The 18,603-nt window shown below is 43.4% G+C and overlaps 3 non-coding genes across 3 annotated transcripts; all 3 read left to right on the top strand.

Moving 5' to 3' along the window:
• The first annotated feature begins 5,061 nt into the window (after positions 1-5,061).
• TRNAK-UUU (transfer RNA lysine (anticodon UUU)) lies at positions 5,062-5,134 on the top strand. Its single transcript has one exon. It is a non-coding gene; the product is annotated as a tRNA-Lys (tRNA).
• A 4,755-nt stretch (positions 5,135-9,889) lies between these two features.
• TRNAK-UUU (transfer RNA lysine (anticodon UUU)) lies at positions 9,890-9,962 on the top strand. The gene has a single exon. It is a non-coding gene; the product is annotated as a tRNA-Lys (tRNA).
• A 3,864-nt stretch (positions 9,963-13,826) lies between these two features.
• LOC141168281 (U4 spliceosomal RNA) lies at positions 13,827-13,966 on the top strand. The gene has a single exon (XR_012252023.1). It is a non-coding gene; the product is annotated as a U4 spliceosomal RNA (small nuclear RNA).
• The last annotated feature ends 4,637 nt before the right edge of the window (positions 13,967-18,603 follow it).

Genomic DNA, 18,603 nt, shown 5'->3' with positions numbered 1-18,603 from the left:
CATTTCCCAGACATTTCAATGTAAAAACCGCCTGATGACGTTGAGCCCTACTGCCAGCATAGTAAGGAGGTGTGCAGGATCCCTTCTGCGCAGTTAGAAAGCTTGTGGCATGACCAGACAGGCTTTGGGTGCAGGTGGAAGACCGAGAGGAGGTTGAGGAGGCAGAAGCAGTGGAGGAACTTTGACATAAAGAGGATTGACGCACAACTCGTGGGGACGGCAAGACTTGGACAGCAGCCCCTTGTCCTGCTGTCACCATAGTTACCCAGTGCCCAGTCAGCGACATGTAACGCCCCTGTCCATGCCTACTCGTCCAAGTGTCTGTGGTGAAATGCACCCTGTCACACACAGAGTTTCTCAAAGAAGCGGTGATGTTGTGTGCGACATGCTGGTGGAGCGCAGGCACACCTTTCTTTGAGAAGTAGTGCCGACTGGGCATCTGGTACTGGGGCACTGCGACGGACATAAGGTCTCGAAAATCCTCTGTGTCCACCAGGCGGAAAGGCAGCATTTCTGTAGCCAAGAGCTTGCAGATGGTGAAATTCAACCTCTTAGCTTTCTCATGGCTAGGAGGAAATGGTCTTTTACTTGTCCACATCTGAGGGACCGAGGGCTGGCTATTGTGCTTAGACGGGGTTGATAAGGGTGTCCCCGGCAAACTGCCGGTCTGTGAGGAAGATGCAGGCGGACATGTTAGGTTGCCTTGATCCAAAGGTGGTGCTATCGATGTCGGACAGCGCTCAAGACCAGCTGGTGTTACCACCTCCAAAGAAAATGATGACCTGCCAATCACGCTGGCTGTTGCGGGTAAAGAGGTGGCAGGTCTGCGCCCCAAAACAGGTGTGACTGCTGTCCCCCCAGTCACAGAGGATGAAGAGGCCGCGGATGCACAAGATATGGCAGACGGTGGTTGGCCCGGCCGGCTAGGCCGCATTGTAGCACACTGAGCTTCCCACTGCAACTTATGCTTCATGTCCATGTGCCGGTTCATGCATGAAGTACTCAAACTATGTATTTTTTGGCCTCTACTTAGCTTTTGCTGACAAATGTTACAGATAACACGAGTTGGGTCATCTTTATCGATCTGAAAAAATGCCCAGGCTATGCAAGGCTTAGCACCCATGCGACCTGAAGAGCCACCACGACTTGTGGTGAGAGGCAGAGTTGTGTTTGAGGATGCAGTTGTTGACGTGCTTCCAGTACTACGTCTCTGTCCAGGAAGGCGCAACCTGACCTCGTCGTCACTAGCATCTTCCTCCACCTCCTCTGCTGACCTCATCTCTTGGCTGACTGTGGGTTGACAGTAAGTGGGATCTCCGACCTCATCATCATCACCCTGTGCGTTATCACACCCGTCGTCCTCAGAGCCAACCTGTTCCTGCCCTGACAAAAAACTAAAGTTGTCGCTCCAATCAGGTATTTGAGTCTTATCATCGTCTTCCTCATTGTCTCCACCAACAGGAGTTACAGTTTGGGAATGAGGGTCTACATTATGGTCAGAACCTTCTGCGTCTGGTCCTGGGTCCGACTCATAAAGATTCTGGGCATCAGTGCAGATCATTTCCTCGTCTGGATTCACAGAAGCGCTGGAGTCGACCTCTGATTCCCAGGCTATAGTATGAGTAAACAGCTCTGCAGACTCAACCATCTGTTCTACCTCATACTCAGACGGGCAGCTGGAGATTTGGGAGCTGTGAGGAAGCAAGTGCGATTTGGGTGACACCTTTGAGGACTGGAGTATTTGTGATGTTGAAGTTGATGTGGAGGAGAGCCCACTTAAAGGAGCACTTGATATCCGTTGAAGCACCTGCTGTTTTTGTGCCTCATCTGGAATTTGTAGCGATTGGCGTGGCCGTAAGAAAGGGATCTTATCACATTGTCCGCTAAAAGAAGTAGACATTTTAGTTTGGCTGGAAGATGGTCTTTCTTCTGCACCTACCCCACGGACACAACCTTTTTTCCCCTTCCCAACACGCCTATTCCCCTTTCCACCAGCAGCAGGCCTTTTTCCACTCATTTTGGTGGTTAACTAATTCACAACTCTGGAGTTGTTTGCACAAAAAAACAATGGATGGTAACCGAGCAGAGCTGAGTGGCCAAACTGTGGTATTAGGCCAAAACTATTGGCTGGGTTAGATGCAGAAAAAAATTATTTTTAATTTGCAACCTGATGGAGGTCAGTATAGATGGACTAATAGACCAAGTCCCACACACTGCTAGAAGCCCAAATATTTTTTCAGAGCTAGATGCAGAAAAAAATTATATTCAATTTGCAACCTGCTGGAGGTCAGTATAGAAGGACTAATAGAACAAGTCCCACACACTGCTAGAAGCCCAAATATTTTTTCAGAGCTAAATGAAGAAAAAAATTATTTTTAATTTGCAACCTGATGGAGGTCAGTATAGATGGACTAATAGACCAAGTCCCACACACTGCTAGAAGCCCAAATATTTTTTCAGAGCTAGATGCAGAAAAAAATTATTTTTAATTTGCAACCTGATGGAGGTCAGTATAGATGGACTAATAGAACAAGTCCCACACGCTGCTAGAAGCCCAAATATTTTTTCAGAGATAAATGAAGAAAAAAATTATTTTTAATTTGCAACCTGATGGAGGTCAGTATAGATGGACTAATAGACCAAGTCCCACACACTGCTAGAAGCCCAAATATTTTTTCAGAGCTAGATGCAGAAAAAAATTATTTTTAATTTGCAACCTGATGGAGGTCAGTATAGATGGACTAATAGACCAAGTCCCACACACCGCTAGAAGCCCAAATATTTTTTCAGAGCTAGATGCAGAAAAAAATTATATTCAATTTGCAACCTGCTGGAGGTCAGTATAGAAGGACTAATAGAACAAGTCCCACACACTGCTAGAAGCCCAAATATTTTTTCAGAGCTAAATGAAGAAAAAAATTATTTTTAATTTGCAACCTGATGGAGGTCAGTATAGATGGACTAATAGACCAAGTCCCACACACTGCTAGAAGCCCAAATATTTTTTCAGAGCTAGATGCAGAAAAAAATTATTTTTAATTTGCAACCTGATGGAGGTCAGTATAGATGGACTAATAGAACAAGTCCCGCACGCTGCTAGAAGCCCAAATATTTTTTCAGAGATAAATGAAGAAAAAAATTATTTTTAATTTGCAACCTGATGGAGGTCAGTATAGATGGACTAATAGACCAAGTCCCACACACTGCTAGAAGCCCAAATATTTTTTCAGAGCTAGATGCAGAAAAAAATTATTTTTAATTTGCAACCTGATGGAGGTCAGTATAGATGGACTAATAGACCAAGTCCCACACACTGCTAGAAGCCCAAATATTTTTTCAGAGCTAGATGCAGAAAAAAATTATTTTTAATTTGCAACCTGATGGAGGTCAGTATAGATGGACTAATAGAACAAGTCCCACACGCTGCTAGAAGCCCAAATATTTTTTCAGAGATAAATGAAGAAAAAAATTATTTTTAATTTGCAACCTGATGGAGGTCAGTATAGATGGACTAATAGAATGATGCTATGCCCAAAAGATTTTACTTCACTAGGTGCAGTAAAAAAATTGGTATTCTATACACAGGTGGTATATCTTGCAACACAGATAGGCTACTCCACTGACTAACACACTCTGCAATAGGCCAAAAAGGATTTGCTTTGCTAGATTCAGCCAAATGCTGTGAAAAAAACTTGCACAGCACTGGCACAGACCTGCCTGGCAAAAACTGATAGGAACTGATGTAACCTAGTCCTGAAAAGGACTCCAATTACAATTAGTCTTTACTCCCACAATCTATCTATTTAAGAGCACAGACCTGCTTGATAAAAGTCGTAGGAAATGCTGTAACCTAGTCCTTAAAAGGACTGCAATCACAACTATTCCCTACTCCCAAGCTATCTGTATATTTGTGCGAAAATTGGCTTGAAATTAACAAGGTATAGCGCACACAGCAACAGCGGTGCCGTCTAACACGCAGCTGCAGCAGTGAGAAAATGGTGGCGACGGGGAAAATGGCTTGGTCTTATAGGGCAAGGACATGTGACATACACTGCCAATGACACATGCCCTTGCTTGTGTGAAAAAAAGCACTTCGCTCCGTGTGTGCGCTGCTGATAGGCTGACAGATTGCACCTCCCCACTGCAAATGCGGGAAAGAGAAAAAAAAATGGAGATCTTCATTGTTCCTGCAGAGATCCATCCCCTGCCCCTCCCCCCGCCCCGCTGTACACTCAAACTGCGTATTAACATTAATTTTCATCATTACTGAGAAAAAATCCAGTTATGATTTTGGTGCACGAACAGTTATCGAACATAACCTCGAACAGCCGAATTTTTCTCAAATTGTTCGTGTTCGCCGACCGGCTCGAACACTGCCCAAAACAGCTCGAATTTGAGATTGGCAAACAGTTCGAGTAGAACAACGCTCATCTCTACTTGTAACCTTGAAATTGTTGATATTTTTCAACAAATTTGATCCTCAAGTCCTCTGACAGTTCTCGTCTCCTCTTTCTGTTCTCCATGCTTAGTATGGCACACACAGATACACAATGTAAAGATTGAGTCAACGTCTTCTGTTTTTTTTTTTTTATCTGGTTTCAGGTGTGATTTTCATATTGCCCACGCCTTTAACTTGCCACAGGTGACTTTGTCCAGGCCCTGATATCATCCTCTCCCACCGCCCAAGTCATTATAAGTCCCTGATGATGTCCTCTCCCCAATTCAAATGTTATGTCTTATGAGATCATCTCTGCATTGCTGGACAAGTCTGGAATACAGAAGTGAATTTTTTTCCAGCACGTGGAAACCAATAGACAGTATGAATAGTTGGAAGTGGTGATAGTGTGTAACCCGAAAAGAGGAGCAGATGGCCGATAATTCAGGAGAAAGTCCTTGTGTCAGAATGTGTGCACAGGTGGTGATACTGTGTAACTGGAAAGAAAAGCAGAAAGCAGATAGTTGTAGGAGAAAGTGTGTGTGTGATACTTTGTAACCAAAAAGGAGGAGCAGACGGCCGACAGCTGCAGCAGAAAGTCATTGTGTCCGTGATCATGTACAGAAGCCCGGATAGCTCAGTCGGTAGAGCATCAGACTTTTAATCTGAGGGTCCAGGGTTCAAGTCCCTGTTTGGGCGGAAGCTTTTAACAAAGAGGTTATTTCATAAGGATATAAGAGACCTAGAGAAGGACAAATGATGGAGACTATTCAGGAAAAAATCATGGTTACCATAGTTCTTTTGATTTTGGACAGTCTTGGGTGGTGACCATGTTTTCCTTTGCTGCTCTCTTGTCGCCAACAACAGGCGATCACTGATAATGTAATGTACTAGAACATAAGTGAGGGCTCGTTACATATTCCACATAGTAGGAACTTGTGGACAGTCTGTATAGAGGGACTATATGGCGGTATTCAGACCCTATTTGGTGTTATTATATGGTCTTGGTATGGAAGTAATCAGTCACTATTTGACAATATAATGTGGTCACAGGATGGCGGTTTTAGGTGAGTATTGGTTTAATCATGTGTTCCTGGTATAACCGTAATCAAAATTAAAAGCAAAGCCACAGTAAGAGGAATTAGAATCCCCCCCTCTCCCCAAATTTAATTTTGGGGGGAATTTACAATTATGTGTTTATAGTATGGTGGTTTTCAGTCACTATTTTTAGTTCTTATCACTATAAGTCCCTGCCTATCACCCAAATCATTATAAGCCTCTGATAGCAGCCTCTCCCACCCACAATTGATTACAGCTCCCTGTATAGTGTCCTCTTCCACCCCTAGTTCATAATATATCCCTGATAGTGTCCACTCCCAGCCCCCAATCCGTTATAAGTCCGTTTGAGTATCCTCCCCAATGTCAATTCATTATAAGTCCCTATATAGCATCTTCTCTAACCAACTAATTCATTAAAAGTCCATGATGACGTCCTCCTCCTTTTTCTCCCAATTCAATATAAGTCCCTGATAGCGTCCCTCCTCACTCTCCAGTTTATTGTAAGTCTCTAATATCATCCTCCCCTACCCCCAAGTCATTATAAGTCATAGAATCATAGAATCATAGAATGGTAGAGTTGGAAGGGACCTCCTGGGTCATCTGGTCCAACCCCCTGCTCAAAGCAGGATTCACTAGATCATCTCAGACAGATGTCTGTCCAGCCTCTGTTTGAAGACGTCCATTGAAGGGGAACTCACCACCTCTCGTGGCAGCCTGTTCCACTCATTAATCACCCTAACTGTCAAAAAGTTTTTTCTAATAACTAATCTGTGTCTCCTCCCATTTAGTTTCATCCCTTTGCTTCTAGTCTTTCCTTGTGCAAATGAGAATAAAGATGATCCTTCTACAATGTGACAGCCCTTGACATATTTGTAGACAGCTATTAAGTCTCCTCTCAGTCTTCTTTTTTGCAAGCTAAACATTCCCAAATCCTGCAACCGTTCCTCATAGGACATGGTTTGCAGACCAGTCACCATTCTGGTCGCTCTTCTCTGAACTTGCTCCAGTTTGTCTATGTCTTTTTTAAAATGTGGTGCCCAAAACTGTACACAGTATTCCAGATGAGGTCTGACCAAAGAGGAGTAAAGACCGATAATGACTTCACGTGATCTAGACTGTATGCTTCTGTTAATACATCCCAGAATTGTATTTGCCTTTTTTGCTGCTGCATCACACTGTTGACTCATGTTCAGTCTATGATCTATTAGTATACCTAAGTCTTTTTCACATGTTCTGTTGCTTAGCTCTATTCCTCCCATTCTGTATATGCTTTTTTCATTTTTATTGCCCAGATGTAGTACTTTGCATTTTTCCCTGTTAAAAACCATTCTGTTGGTTGCTACCCACTGCTCCAGTTTATTTAGGTCTTTTTGAATCATAGAGTAAAGACTAATTGTAATTGCAGTCCTTTTCAGGACTAGGTTAATCATAGAATGGTAGAGTTGGAAGGGACCTCCTGGGTCATCTGGTCCAACCCCCTGCTCAAAGCAGGATTCACTAGATCATCTCAGACAGATGTCTGTCCAGCCTCTGTTTGAAGACGTCCATTGAAGGGGAACTCACCACCTCTCGTGGCAGCCTGTTCCACTCATTAATCACCCTAACTGTCAAAAAGTTTTTTCTAATATCTAATCTGTGTCTCCTCCCATTTAGTTTCATCCCATTGCTTCTAGTCTTTCCTTGTGCAAATGAGAATAAAGATGATCCTTCTACAATGTGACAGCCCTTGACATATTTGTAGACAGCTATTAAGTCTCCTCTCAGTCTTCTTTTTTGCAAGCTAAACATTCCCAAATCCTGCAACCGTTCCTCATAGGACATGGTTTGCAGACCAGTCACCATTCTGGTCGCTCTTCTCTGAACTTGCTCCAGTTTGTCTATGTCTTTTTTAAAATGTGGTGCCCAAAACTGTACACAGTATTCCAGATGAGGTCTGACCAAAGAGGAGTAAAGACCGATAATGACTTCACGTGATCTAGACTGTATGCTTCTGTTAATACATCCCAGAATTGTATTTGCCTTTTTTGCTGCTGCATCACACTGTTGACTCATGTTCAGTCTATGATCTATTAGTATACCTAAGTCTTTTTCACATGTACTGTTGCTTAGCTCTATTCCTCCCATTCTGTATATGCTTTTTTCATTTTTATTGCCCAGATGTAGTACTTTGCATTTTTCCCTGTTAAAAACCATTCTGTTGGTTGCTGCCCACTGCTCCAGTTTATTTAGGTCTTTTTGAATCCTCTCTCTCTCTTCTCTAGTATTAGCTATCCCTCCTAGCTTTGTGTCATCAGCAAATTTAATCAGTTTACCCTCAATTCCTTCATCTAAATCATTGATAAAGATGTTGAACAATACAGGTCCCAGGACGGAGCCCTGTGGTACCCCACTTGAGACATTCACCCAGCTGGATGTGAAGCCATTTACAACCACCCTTTGAGTCCGATCACTAAGCCAGTTATGAATCCACCTAACAGTTGCCTGGTCCATTGCATACTTGGTCATTTTTTCAATAAGGATGGTGTGAGATACTTTGTCAAATGCTTTGCTGAAGTCAAGATATACTATATCTACAGCATTTCCCTGATCCACCCAGTCAGTGATTCTGTCATAGAAGGAAATTAAGTTAGTCTGACATGACTTGTTAGTTACAAACCCATGCTGGCTCTGGTTAATCACTTCATTCTTATCCATGTACTTACATACATGTTGTTTAATAATTTGTTCAAAGATCTTTCCTGGTATAGAAGTCAGACTCACCGGCCTATAGTTCCCTGGGTCCACCTTCTTCCCCTTTTTGAAGATAGGAACAACATTTGCTCTTCTCCAGTCTTCTGGGACTTCTCCTGTTCTCCAAGAATTTTCAAAGATTATGGAGAGTGGTTCTAAAATTTCTTCTACGATCTCCTTCAGTACTCTGGGGTGTAATTCATCTGGACCTGGAGACTTGAACTCATTTATGTTAGCTAAATATTCCCTCACAATCTTTCTGTTTACAGATAACTTGGATTCCTCTATTCCTTTAAAAGGACAGTGAAGATCAGTTGATGTTACATTTTCTTTCTGAGAGAAAACAGATGCAAAATAGGAATTAAAAAGTTCGGCCTTCTCAACATCCTCTCTTACCATTTCTCCATTTTCATCCTGTAAAAATCCTATAGCATCTTTGACTTTTCTTTTACTTTTGACATACCCCCAAAATCCTTTTTATTGCTTTTGACATCTCTTGCAAGCCTTAATTCATTGTCAGCTTTAGCTAACCTGATACGTGCCCTACAAGATCTGCAGACTGCATTATAATCTTCTTTAGATATGCCTCCCTCTTTCCATTTAATAAACACTACTTTCTTTCTTTTTAGCATGTGTTTAAGTTCTGTGTTCATCCATCCTGGTTTCCTTAAATGCTTCCCATTCTTCCTACTTTTCGGGATTGTTAACGATTGTGCTTTGAGAATCTCATTTTTAAAAATTTCCCATCCTTCCTGGACATTTTTGTCCTTAAGGACATCCAGCCATTGGATCCCTCCTATTCTCTTTCTGAGTCTCTTAAAATCTGCCTTTCTAAAATCTAACCTTGAAGTTTGAGTCTTCACATGTCTTCCTCCTCTAGTTATCCAAAATTCTATAATAGCATGATCGCTGCCTCCTAGGGTCCCAGCCATCTTTACCTCCTCAACCATTTCCTCCCTGTTTATAAGGATTAGATCCAAAGTAGCAGATCCCCTTGTTTTCTCCCCTACCTTTTGGAAGATAAAGTTGTCAGCAAGAGAGGATAAGAATTTGCTTGACCTGTTAGTTTTACTTGAGAGAGATTCCCAACAAATGTCTGGATAGTTGAAAACTCCCATGACCACTACGTCATATTTTTTGGAGAACTTGGTCATTTGATACATAAAGAGTTCATCCATATCTTCAGCTTGCCCAGGTGGCCTGTAGTAAATGCCTACAATGGTGTCCTTTCCGTTGTTCTCTCCTTGTATTCTTACCCAAACAGTTTCCACAGAACTCCCAGTCTCTGAAGCTTCAATCTCTGTGCAGATATACGCTTTTCTAACATACAATGCAACACCTCCTCCTCGTTTATCAAGTCTGTTTCTTGCAAATAAGTTGTATCCTTTTAGCCTTTTATTCCAATCATGTGTATCGTCCCACCAAGTTTCAGTGATTCCAAAGTCCCTGATGACGTCCTCCCTCCAATTCAATCGTTAAGTCTTATGGGATCATCTCTGCATTGCTGGACAGGTCTGGAATACAGAAGAGACGGTTCCCTTCCAGGACGTAGAAACCAATGGACAGAACGTATAGTGGTGAGTGGTGATAGTCTGTAACCAGAAAGGAGGAGCAGACGGCCGATAATACAGGAGAAAGTCATTGTGTAAGTGACCATGTACAGAAGCCCGGATAGCTCAGTCGGTAGAGCATCAGACTTTTAATTTGAGGGTCCAGGGTTCAAGTCCCTGTTCGGGGGGAAGCTTTTAATAAAGTTTAATTAAACAATATTCAAACAATATTTCATGGGACAGATACAGATTTGTGAACGCAGGCACAGTATGGAGGATAAGGTCACATGTACTGTTTGTTACATTGTCGCTTTAAGGAATGTATAAATAGCTGAAGAAGCCGACCCCAGAAATTGCTATTATGTGGTGATGGTATGGCGGTATTCAGTCACTATTTGGAGTTATTATGTGGTGATAGTATGGCGGTGTTCAGTCACTATTTGGTGTGATATAGTTATACTATGGCTGTGTGCCCACTATGTGTTTTTTAAGCTTTTCTGCAGCAGCAATTCCGCAGCAGCAATGCTTAAAAACCGCTTGGTAGAAGGTCTGCCATGTTCCCCAATGATAATCCGCATGTGCTGTGCACATGCTGCGGAAATTCAGCTGCGGATTATCATTGCGGAAAAATCCACAGCACTACCAATTATTTTGCGGAATTGTGGCGTTTTCGCCGCCATTGACTCGCATTGGACCGCAAGACATCTGCATCACTGCATCTGTACATGCGGATTCCATGCGGTTCAATGTGCGGATGGTACCCGGGTTTGGAGAAGAGGAGACTCTCATCCAGACCCAGGTACCATAGTATCTGTAAAAAATATAATAAAATAAAAAATATACATTATACTTACCTTCTGATGACGGCCGGAGTCCTTGTCCTGGCATGCCGGCAGCTCACGGTAGACTAAAAGGACCTGCGGTGACGTCATGGCAGGACAAGGACTCCGGGGGTCATCAGAAGGTAAGTATATATTTATTTTTACCATTCTTTTATGGTCACACTATATAAATCTACGCCGGTTGCATGGATTTATATAGTGTGACCAAGTTGTCAAGCACTTTCCAAGTGATGCTAAAATCGCTTGGAAATCAGGAAAAAATAAAAAGATTCATCCAGTCTATTCAGCGCTCCCAAACAACAGGCACCAGGTAGAAGTATTATAGATCTTCAGAAATTTACTTAGGATAAAAATCATCACAAAACGATACATAGAACAACGCGTTTCGGCTATATATTTATACAAAATAGCCTTCCTCATGTGAGATATGGCAATATATATGTGTAGAACAGGCAAGAAAGCTTGTAAAAGAACTTCAACATGACGTTTCAAGGATGGAGCCAGACTGCCATCTACTGGCCAGATACAGTCAAGCGGAACCAAAATATGCAAGGGAAGTTGCAGGGAGAGCAGGTTCAGACGCTGGACCCGATCAGGTGACTTCCAGGAAGGAGTTCCGGGAGATAAGAGGCCAGCGCGCCAAACCAGAGGGTTCTTTGGCGCCAAGCAGCAGAAAGGAGCAGACGTGCTCCCTGCGTCCTGAGAAACCCCGCGTGACAGGCCAAATCAAGAGGCCTGAGAGGTGCTCCAGCCGGGCACTGGTAAAAGAGCTCTGGATCCCTCACAGTTGTGACCCGAGTGCTGCGCCTGCTGAGGAGACTAGGAACCTGATCGCGGTGCTGAGTGAGTTCGCGGAACCCGACGTCACCCGCCGACAGACGAGGCCTGGACCCCCATATCCAAGGCTCGAGAGACTGCCTCCAACGGCCAAGCAGACAGGAGTTGAGAGACGGTTGCCCCAGGAAAGTCACGCCAGCGGAGACAGAGGAGCTGCATACGTGAGCAGGGCCGTCACTTCCACTGTTCACCCACGGTACTGGGGACAATTGGGTTTAGGTACTCAGGTTGGGAGGGGAACGGTTGGGGCTAAAGTAGCACAACGTGATTTAATTGAATTTATCCGGAAGAGACTCACGGCCAAGCGGGAATAACCGGTGACCCCCGCTAGAGCCAAATGCACAGTTAAAGAACTTGCGTGGTGTCTCCCATGATTGAGGGCATCACCTTACTTTGAGAGGCTGCGCCTTACTTTGAAGAGACTGCGCCTTACTTTGAGAGACTGCGCCTTACTTTGAGAAATTTCGTATTTTTCTGATATTTCAAACCACTGTTCATTACCCTTGTTGCTAATCCCTTGTTTCAGTATACCTGTTGTATAAAACTGGTTACAATCATCTCTGACTGTTCTCGCCTTGGGTCTCTGTGCGTTGCATTCCGGCACCTGCTTTACATATGTATAAATCTATAGCTGAAACGCGTTGTTCTATGTATCGTTTTGTGATGATTTTTATCCTAAGTAAATTTCTGAAGATCTATAATACTTCTACCTGGTGCCTGTCGTTTCGGAGCGCTGAATAGACTGGATGAATCTTTTTATTTCTTCCTGATCTTCATTCCACGGTCTCCTGGCTGAGAGATCCGTTGTCTCCAGACTATAGCTGCACATCAAGGAGACAAGGCATCTCAGTCAGACCTAATAGGTTGATACGCTATACCACAAGCTACATCAAAGGTGAGCAAATCAGCTTCTAAAAAAGAATATATAAAAAAAAAGAGTTGTACTAAATTATCTGCACTTAGATCTGCGCCCGTGTTTTTTGTCTTTCCCCCTCTCCTAGACCCTATAGCCTTGGGGTCATAAACCTCTGACCAAAATCACTTGGAAAGCGCATGACAACCCGCATGCGGAAATGCATGTGAAGAACGCTCCACATCCGCATGTCCCTGGCAGGAAAAACACATGTACAATCCGCCTGTACAATCCGCATGCACAATCCGCATGTACAATCCGCATGCACAATCCGCATGTACAATCCGCCTGTACAATCCGCCTGTACAATCCGCCTGTACAATCCGCATGCACAATCCGCATGCACAATCCGCATGCACAATCCGCATGCACAATCCGCCTGTACAATCCGCCTGTACAATCCGCCTGTACAATCCGCCTGTACAATCCGCCTGTACAATCCGCATGCACAATCCACATGTACAATCCGCATGTACAATCCGCATGCGTTTTTTCTGCCAGGGAGATGCAGAAACGCTCAGGAAAAATCCGGAGCATTCTGCATCATGGGCACATAGCCTTAGGCGGTATTCAGTCACTATCTGGTGTTATTATGTGGTGATGGTATGGCGGTATTCAGTCACTATCTGGTGTTATTATGTGGTGATGGTATGGCGGTATTCAGTCACTATCTGGTGTTATTATGTGGTGATGGTATGGCGGTATTCAGCCACTATTTGGTGTTATTATGTGGTGATACTATGGCGGTATTCAGTCACTATTTGGTGTTATTATGTGGTGATGGTATGGCGGTATTCAGTCACTATTTGGTGTTATTATATGGTCATGGCATGGCGGTATTCAGCCACTATTTGGTTTTATTATATATGGTGATACTATGGCGGTATTCAGTCACTATTTGGTGTTATTATGTGGTGATGGTATGGCGGTATTCAGTCACTATTTAGTGTTATTATGTGGTGATGATTTGGCGGTATTCAGTCACTATTTGGTGTTATTATATGGTCATGGCATGGCGGTATTCAGTCACTATTTAGTGTTATTATGTGGTGATGGTATGGCGGTATTCAGTCACTTTGTGGTGTTATTATGTGGTGATGGTATGGCGGTATTCAGTCACTATTTAGTGTTATGTGGTGATGGTATGGCGGTATTCAGTCACTATCTGGTGTTATTATGTGGTGATGGTATGGCGGTATTCAGTCACTATCTGGTGTTACTATGTGGTGATGATATGGCGGTATTCAGTTATTGAAGAGCAGTCAGATGGAGGATGAACCCCCTCCCCTCCCCCAGCCTGGGGGGCTTTTCTTTCTTCCATTACAGATTTAGGGGAGGGGTGTTATTAGCATATCCACTCCCAGAATCCTTTGCTCCCACAGCCCCCTAATGACTTTGTCTCTCCTCAGTGTAGACAGAGCCCTAGATCCGGAGGCCGCAGCTCCTCACAGATGGCCTCCAGCTTTGCGCAGTGGCAGTATCATAGCCCATGAGGTTTATCCGAGGCGTGATTATTTCTAGTTGAAAACTTTTCCCAATACCCCGCCATGAGGGCTCGTAATACAGTCAGCATGGCAATTTTTGACAGTCTCCCAGGAGACTGAATAATGGTGTTAGTATTAAGCACTTCTTTTATCGGAGATAATTACGTGTATACAGTTGTATTGGAGCCGTATGTTACATGTGTCGGGCTGAGAATTATAAGTAACATTTCACTTCCCCGAGGACAAGAGAATCAGCAAAGAAACGTGCGGGATCAATTACAGGATTACTATCTAGTCAGCTGCTTCCCCGGAGATTTCTCCATATAGTCATGTTATATATTTTTGTGTTATCATGTAGTCATGGTATGGCTAGGGTGTCAGCACCCTTGAAATTGTTCCAGAAGCTGCAGTATTTCTCAGAACATTATTATAATTCCCCGTGTTTTGTTCTACACGTGTTTGTTTCCTTTGTGAGTGTTGGAACAACACAAAAAAAACAGAGAAGAAAAGGCAAATTGGACATAATTTACACAAAACCCCAATAATGGGTCGGACAAAATTGTTGGCACCCTCAACTTAATATTTGGTTTCACCCTTTGGAATAAATATCAGCAATCAGTCGTGTCAGGAAAACTTGCCGGCCGGTGAGTGCAGCTCTCTGGCGCCCCCTTGCCTCTCAAGTCAGTCAAGGTACTGCACCTAGAGTAAGTAGTGCCAGGAAGCTGCCACCAGCGGGGGAAGATACTGGGGTGTGTTGTCCCTTACACGTCACCAATCCGTGACGCCACAATACAGGCACAACTCTCTGGCACCCCCTCGTATCTCAGGTCAGTCAAGGTACTGCACCTAGAGCGAGTGGTCGCCGGAGAGGCCGTCCTGTAGCCCACTGGGTATTTGAGGCCCTCTGCAGTGAGGGCGGTATAGATATATTTCCCTGGCTGCGCCAGTAATATATATCCACACCTCCGACTGTCACTGCCAGCCTTCCTCAAATCCTCCAGATGGTATGCTGCCACCAGTTCTGGTTTGATACAGCCCGGTATTAATGGACTTGTATCGGGTCAGGAACCAACCCGGTAGCGTTTATGGCTTCGGGGAGGAGAACGATTACAGAACAAAAGAAACAGAACTATTAAATTTTATATTTAATCCAAAAGGGAGGCTGTGTTTAGGAAAAATATATACAAGGATGTTACAAAGGGGGCATTAAAATACATAAACAGTTACATAAAATAAACAGGGTAAAGAGTGAAAATTACTTACACTACACGATCGCAGAGACGATTCAATATAGTGGGAGGGGGGGTTCTCCAGATTGCTGTTATTGAACAGGACCCTTTGCGTATAATTCGTATTCCCCTCAGCAATGAGTACTTCTGTCTTCCCCATAGATTACTTTATACCTAAGGAGAAATCTGGCCACACGCCCCTTGCGGTGACATCATGTGGGCCGGTCTTCAGCCTGTAGATTTTTATTAGAAATGCTGACTTTTGCGATAACTCATCGCTCGTTAATCGCAGAAGCTCGCAAACTACGCCATATTTTCCCTCATGATTTTATCTTTCTTTTGATATTACACATCACATCGCTCCAGTCTGCTATTCCGGGGTTCTTGCACTACGGCCCCCCGATGTTGGTTACGGCCGTGCAAAAATACCTGCATATTCCGGGGCTGATTTGGTTACTCCACATATGGGTCCCGTTATTGTCGGACCTATAGAACTCATTATTTCATATCTAATATCGGAGTCATCATGTCTGCAAATTCCCCTTTGAAGCTGGGGAACTGGTCTTCAACAGTTACATGTAAATTAGCGCAAGCCCGCATAGTAATTACCCCCTGCTCTCTCAGAGACAAGAGGCTTGGTTCCCTAACGAAGTTTTCACACTTCTTCCCAGGCCGTGTGTGAATAACTATTTATCAGTCCTGCGTTAATTCGGGCTTTGTGCTGGCAGAAGGAAAATGGGACAGCTCGGTGCTGACAAGTGGTGATAATTTGCATTAGACACTGTATGATTGTCATCTCTGGACAAACACTACAGCAGAGGGCATGGGAGAAGGGCTAATATTCTGTTAAGCTGTCACTGATATCAATATTTTATAATATTCCTGACAAGTCGGTTCCTATAACCATCAGCTTCTTACACTTCTCACCTGGAATCTTGGACTCTTCTTTTGCAAATTGCTCCAGGTCTCTCATATGTGAAGGCGTCTTCTCCCAACAGCAATTGTAAGATCTCTCCACAGGTGATCAATGGGATCTAGATCCGCACTCATTACTGACCACTTCAGAACTCTCCAACGCTTTGTTTCCATCCATTTCTGGGGGCTTCTTGAAGTATGTTTGGGATCATTGTCCTGCTGGAAGACCCATGACCTAGGATGCAATCCCGGCTTTCTGACACCGGGCAATACATTGTGACCCAAAATCCTCAGATTCCATAATACCTTGCACACAATAAATCACCCAGTTCCAGAGGCAGCAAAACAACCCCAAAACATCTTTGAACCTCCACCATATTTGACTCTAAGTACTGTGTTGATTTCTTTGTACGTCTCATTCTGTTTTTGGTAAACAGTAGAATTATGTGCTTTACCAAAAAGCTCTATCTTGGTCTCATCCATAAAATGCTTTCCCAGAAGGATTTTGGCTTACTCGCGTACTATTTGGTCTAGCTTTTTTATGTCTCTAGGTCAGCAGGGGAGTCCTCCTGGATCTCCCACCATAGCGTTTCATTTCATTCAAATGTCGGTGGATAGCTCGCGCTGACACTGATACACCCTCAGCTTGCAGGACAGCTTGAAGTTCTTTGGAACCTGATTGGGGCTCCTTTTCCCAGGACTATCCTGCGTTGCAACCTTTCAACAATTTTTCTCTGCCGTACATGTCCAGGGAGATTAGCTACAGTGCTATGGGTTGTAAACTTCTTGATTATGTTGTGCACCGTGGACAAAGGAACATCAAGATCTCTGAAGATGGACTTGTAACCTTGAAATTGTTGATATTTTTCAACAATTTTGATCCTCAAGTCCTCAGACAGTTCTCGTCTCCTCTTTGTGTTCTCCATGCTTAGTATGGCACAAACAGATATACAATGTAAAGATTGAGTCAACGTCTTCTCTTTTTTTTTTTATCTGGTTTCAGGTGTGATTTTCATATTGCCCACGCCTTTAACTTGCCACAGGTGACTGTCCAGTCCCTGATGTCATCCTCTCCCACCGCCCAAGTCATTATAAGTCCCTGATGATGTCCTCTCCCCAATTCAAATGTTATGTCTTATGAGATCATCTCTGCATTGCTGGACAAGTCTGGAATACAGAAGTGAATTTTTTTTCCAGCACGTGGAAACCAATGGACAGTATGAATAGTTGGAAGTGGTGATAGTGTGTAACCCGAAAAGAGGAGCAGATGGCTGATAATTCAGGAGAAAGTCATTGTGTCAGAATGTGTGCACAGGTGGTGATACTGTGTAACTGGAAAGAAAAGCAGAAAGCAGATAGTTGTAGGAGAAAGTGTGTGTGTGTGATACTATGTAACAAGAAAGGAGGAGCAGACGGCCGACAGCTGCAGCAGAAAATCATTGTGTCAGGGATCATGTACAGAACCCTGGATAGCTCAGTCGGTAGAGCATCAGACTTTTAATCTGAGGGTCCAGGGTTCAAGTCCCTACTCTGGCGGAATCTTTTAACAAAGAGGAAAACAATAAATGTTATTTCATAAGGTTATAAGAGACCTGGAGAAGGACAAATGATGGAGACTATTCAGGAAAAAATCATTGTTAGCAGAATTCTTTTGATTTTGGACAGTCTTAAGTGGTGACCATGTTCTCCTTAGCTGCTCTCTTGGCGCCAACAACAGGCGATCACTGATAATGTAATGTACTAGAACATAAGTGAGGGCTCGTTACATATTCCACGTAGTAGGAACTTGTGGACAGCCTGTATAGAGGGACTATATGGCGGTATTCAGTCCCTATTTGGTGTTATTATATGGTCTTGGTATGGAAGTAATCAGTCTCTATTTGACAATATAACGTGGTCACCGGATGGCGGTTTTAGGTGAGTATTGGTTTAATTATGTGTTCCTGGTATAACAGAAATCAAAATTAAAAGCAAAGCCACAGTAAGAGGAATTAGAATCAATTAATTTTGGGGGGAATTTACAATTATGTGTTTATAGTATGGTGGTATTCAGTCACTATTTTTAGTTCTTATTACTATAAGTCCCTGCCTATCCCTGAAATCATTATAAGCCTCTGATAGCAGCCTCTCCCACCCACAATTGATTACAGCTCCCTGTATAGTGTCCTCTTCCACCCCTATTTCATAATATATCCCTGATAGTGTCCACTCCCAGACCCCAATCCGTTATAAGTCCGTTTGGGTATCCTCCCCAACGTCAATTCATTATAAGTCCCTGTATAGCATCTTCTCTAACCAACTAATTCATTAAAAGTCCATGATGACGTCCTCCTCCTTTTTCTCCCAAGTCATTATAAGTCCCTGATAGCGTCCCTCCCCCACCCCCAATTCATTATAAGTTCTTCCCCCAATTGAAAGGTTAAGTCTTATGGGATCATCTCTGCATTGCTGGACAGGTCTGGAATACAGAAGAGACGGTTCCCTTCCAGGACGTAGAAACCAATGGACAGAACGTATAGTGGTGAGTGGTGATAGTCTGTAACCAGAAAGGAGGAGCAGACGGCCGATAATACAGGAGAAAGTCATTGTGTGAGAGATCATGTACAGAA

This window comes from Phyllobates terribilis, unplaced genomic scaffold (assembly GCF_046119375.1).
Source record: "Phyllobates terribilis strain yellow unplaced genomic scaffold, ASM4611937v1 Scaffold_11__3_contigs__length_659146591, whole genome shotgun sequence".
NCBI classification, from domain to species: Eukaryota; Metazoa; Chordata; class Amphibia; order Anura; family Dendrobatidae; genus Phyllobates; species Phyllobates terribilis.
Note: the sequence above shows the minus strand (reverse complement) of the source record. Positions and strands in the feature narration are given on the sequence as shown.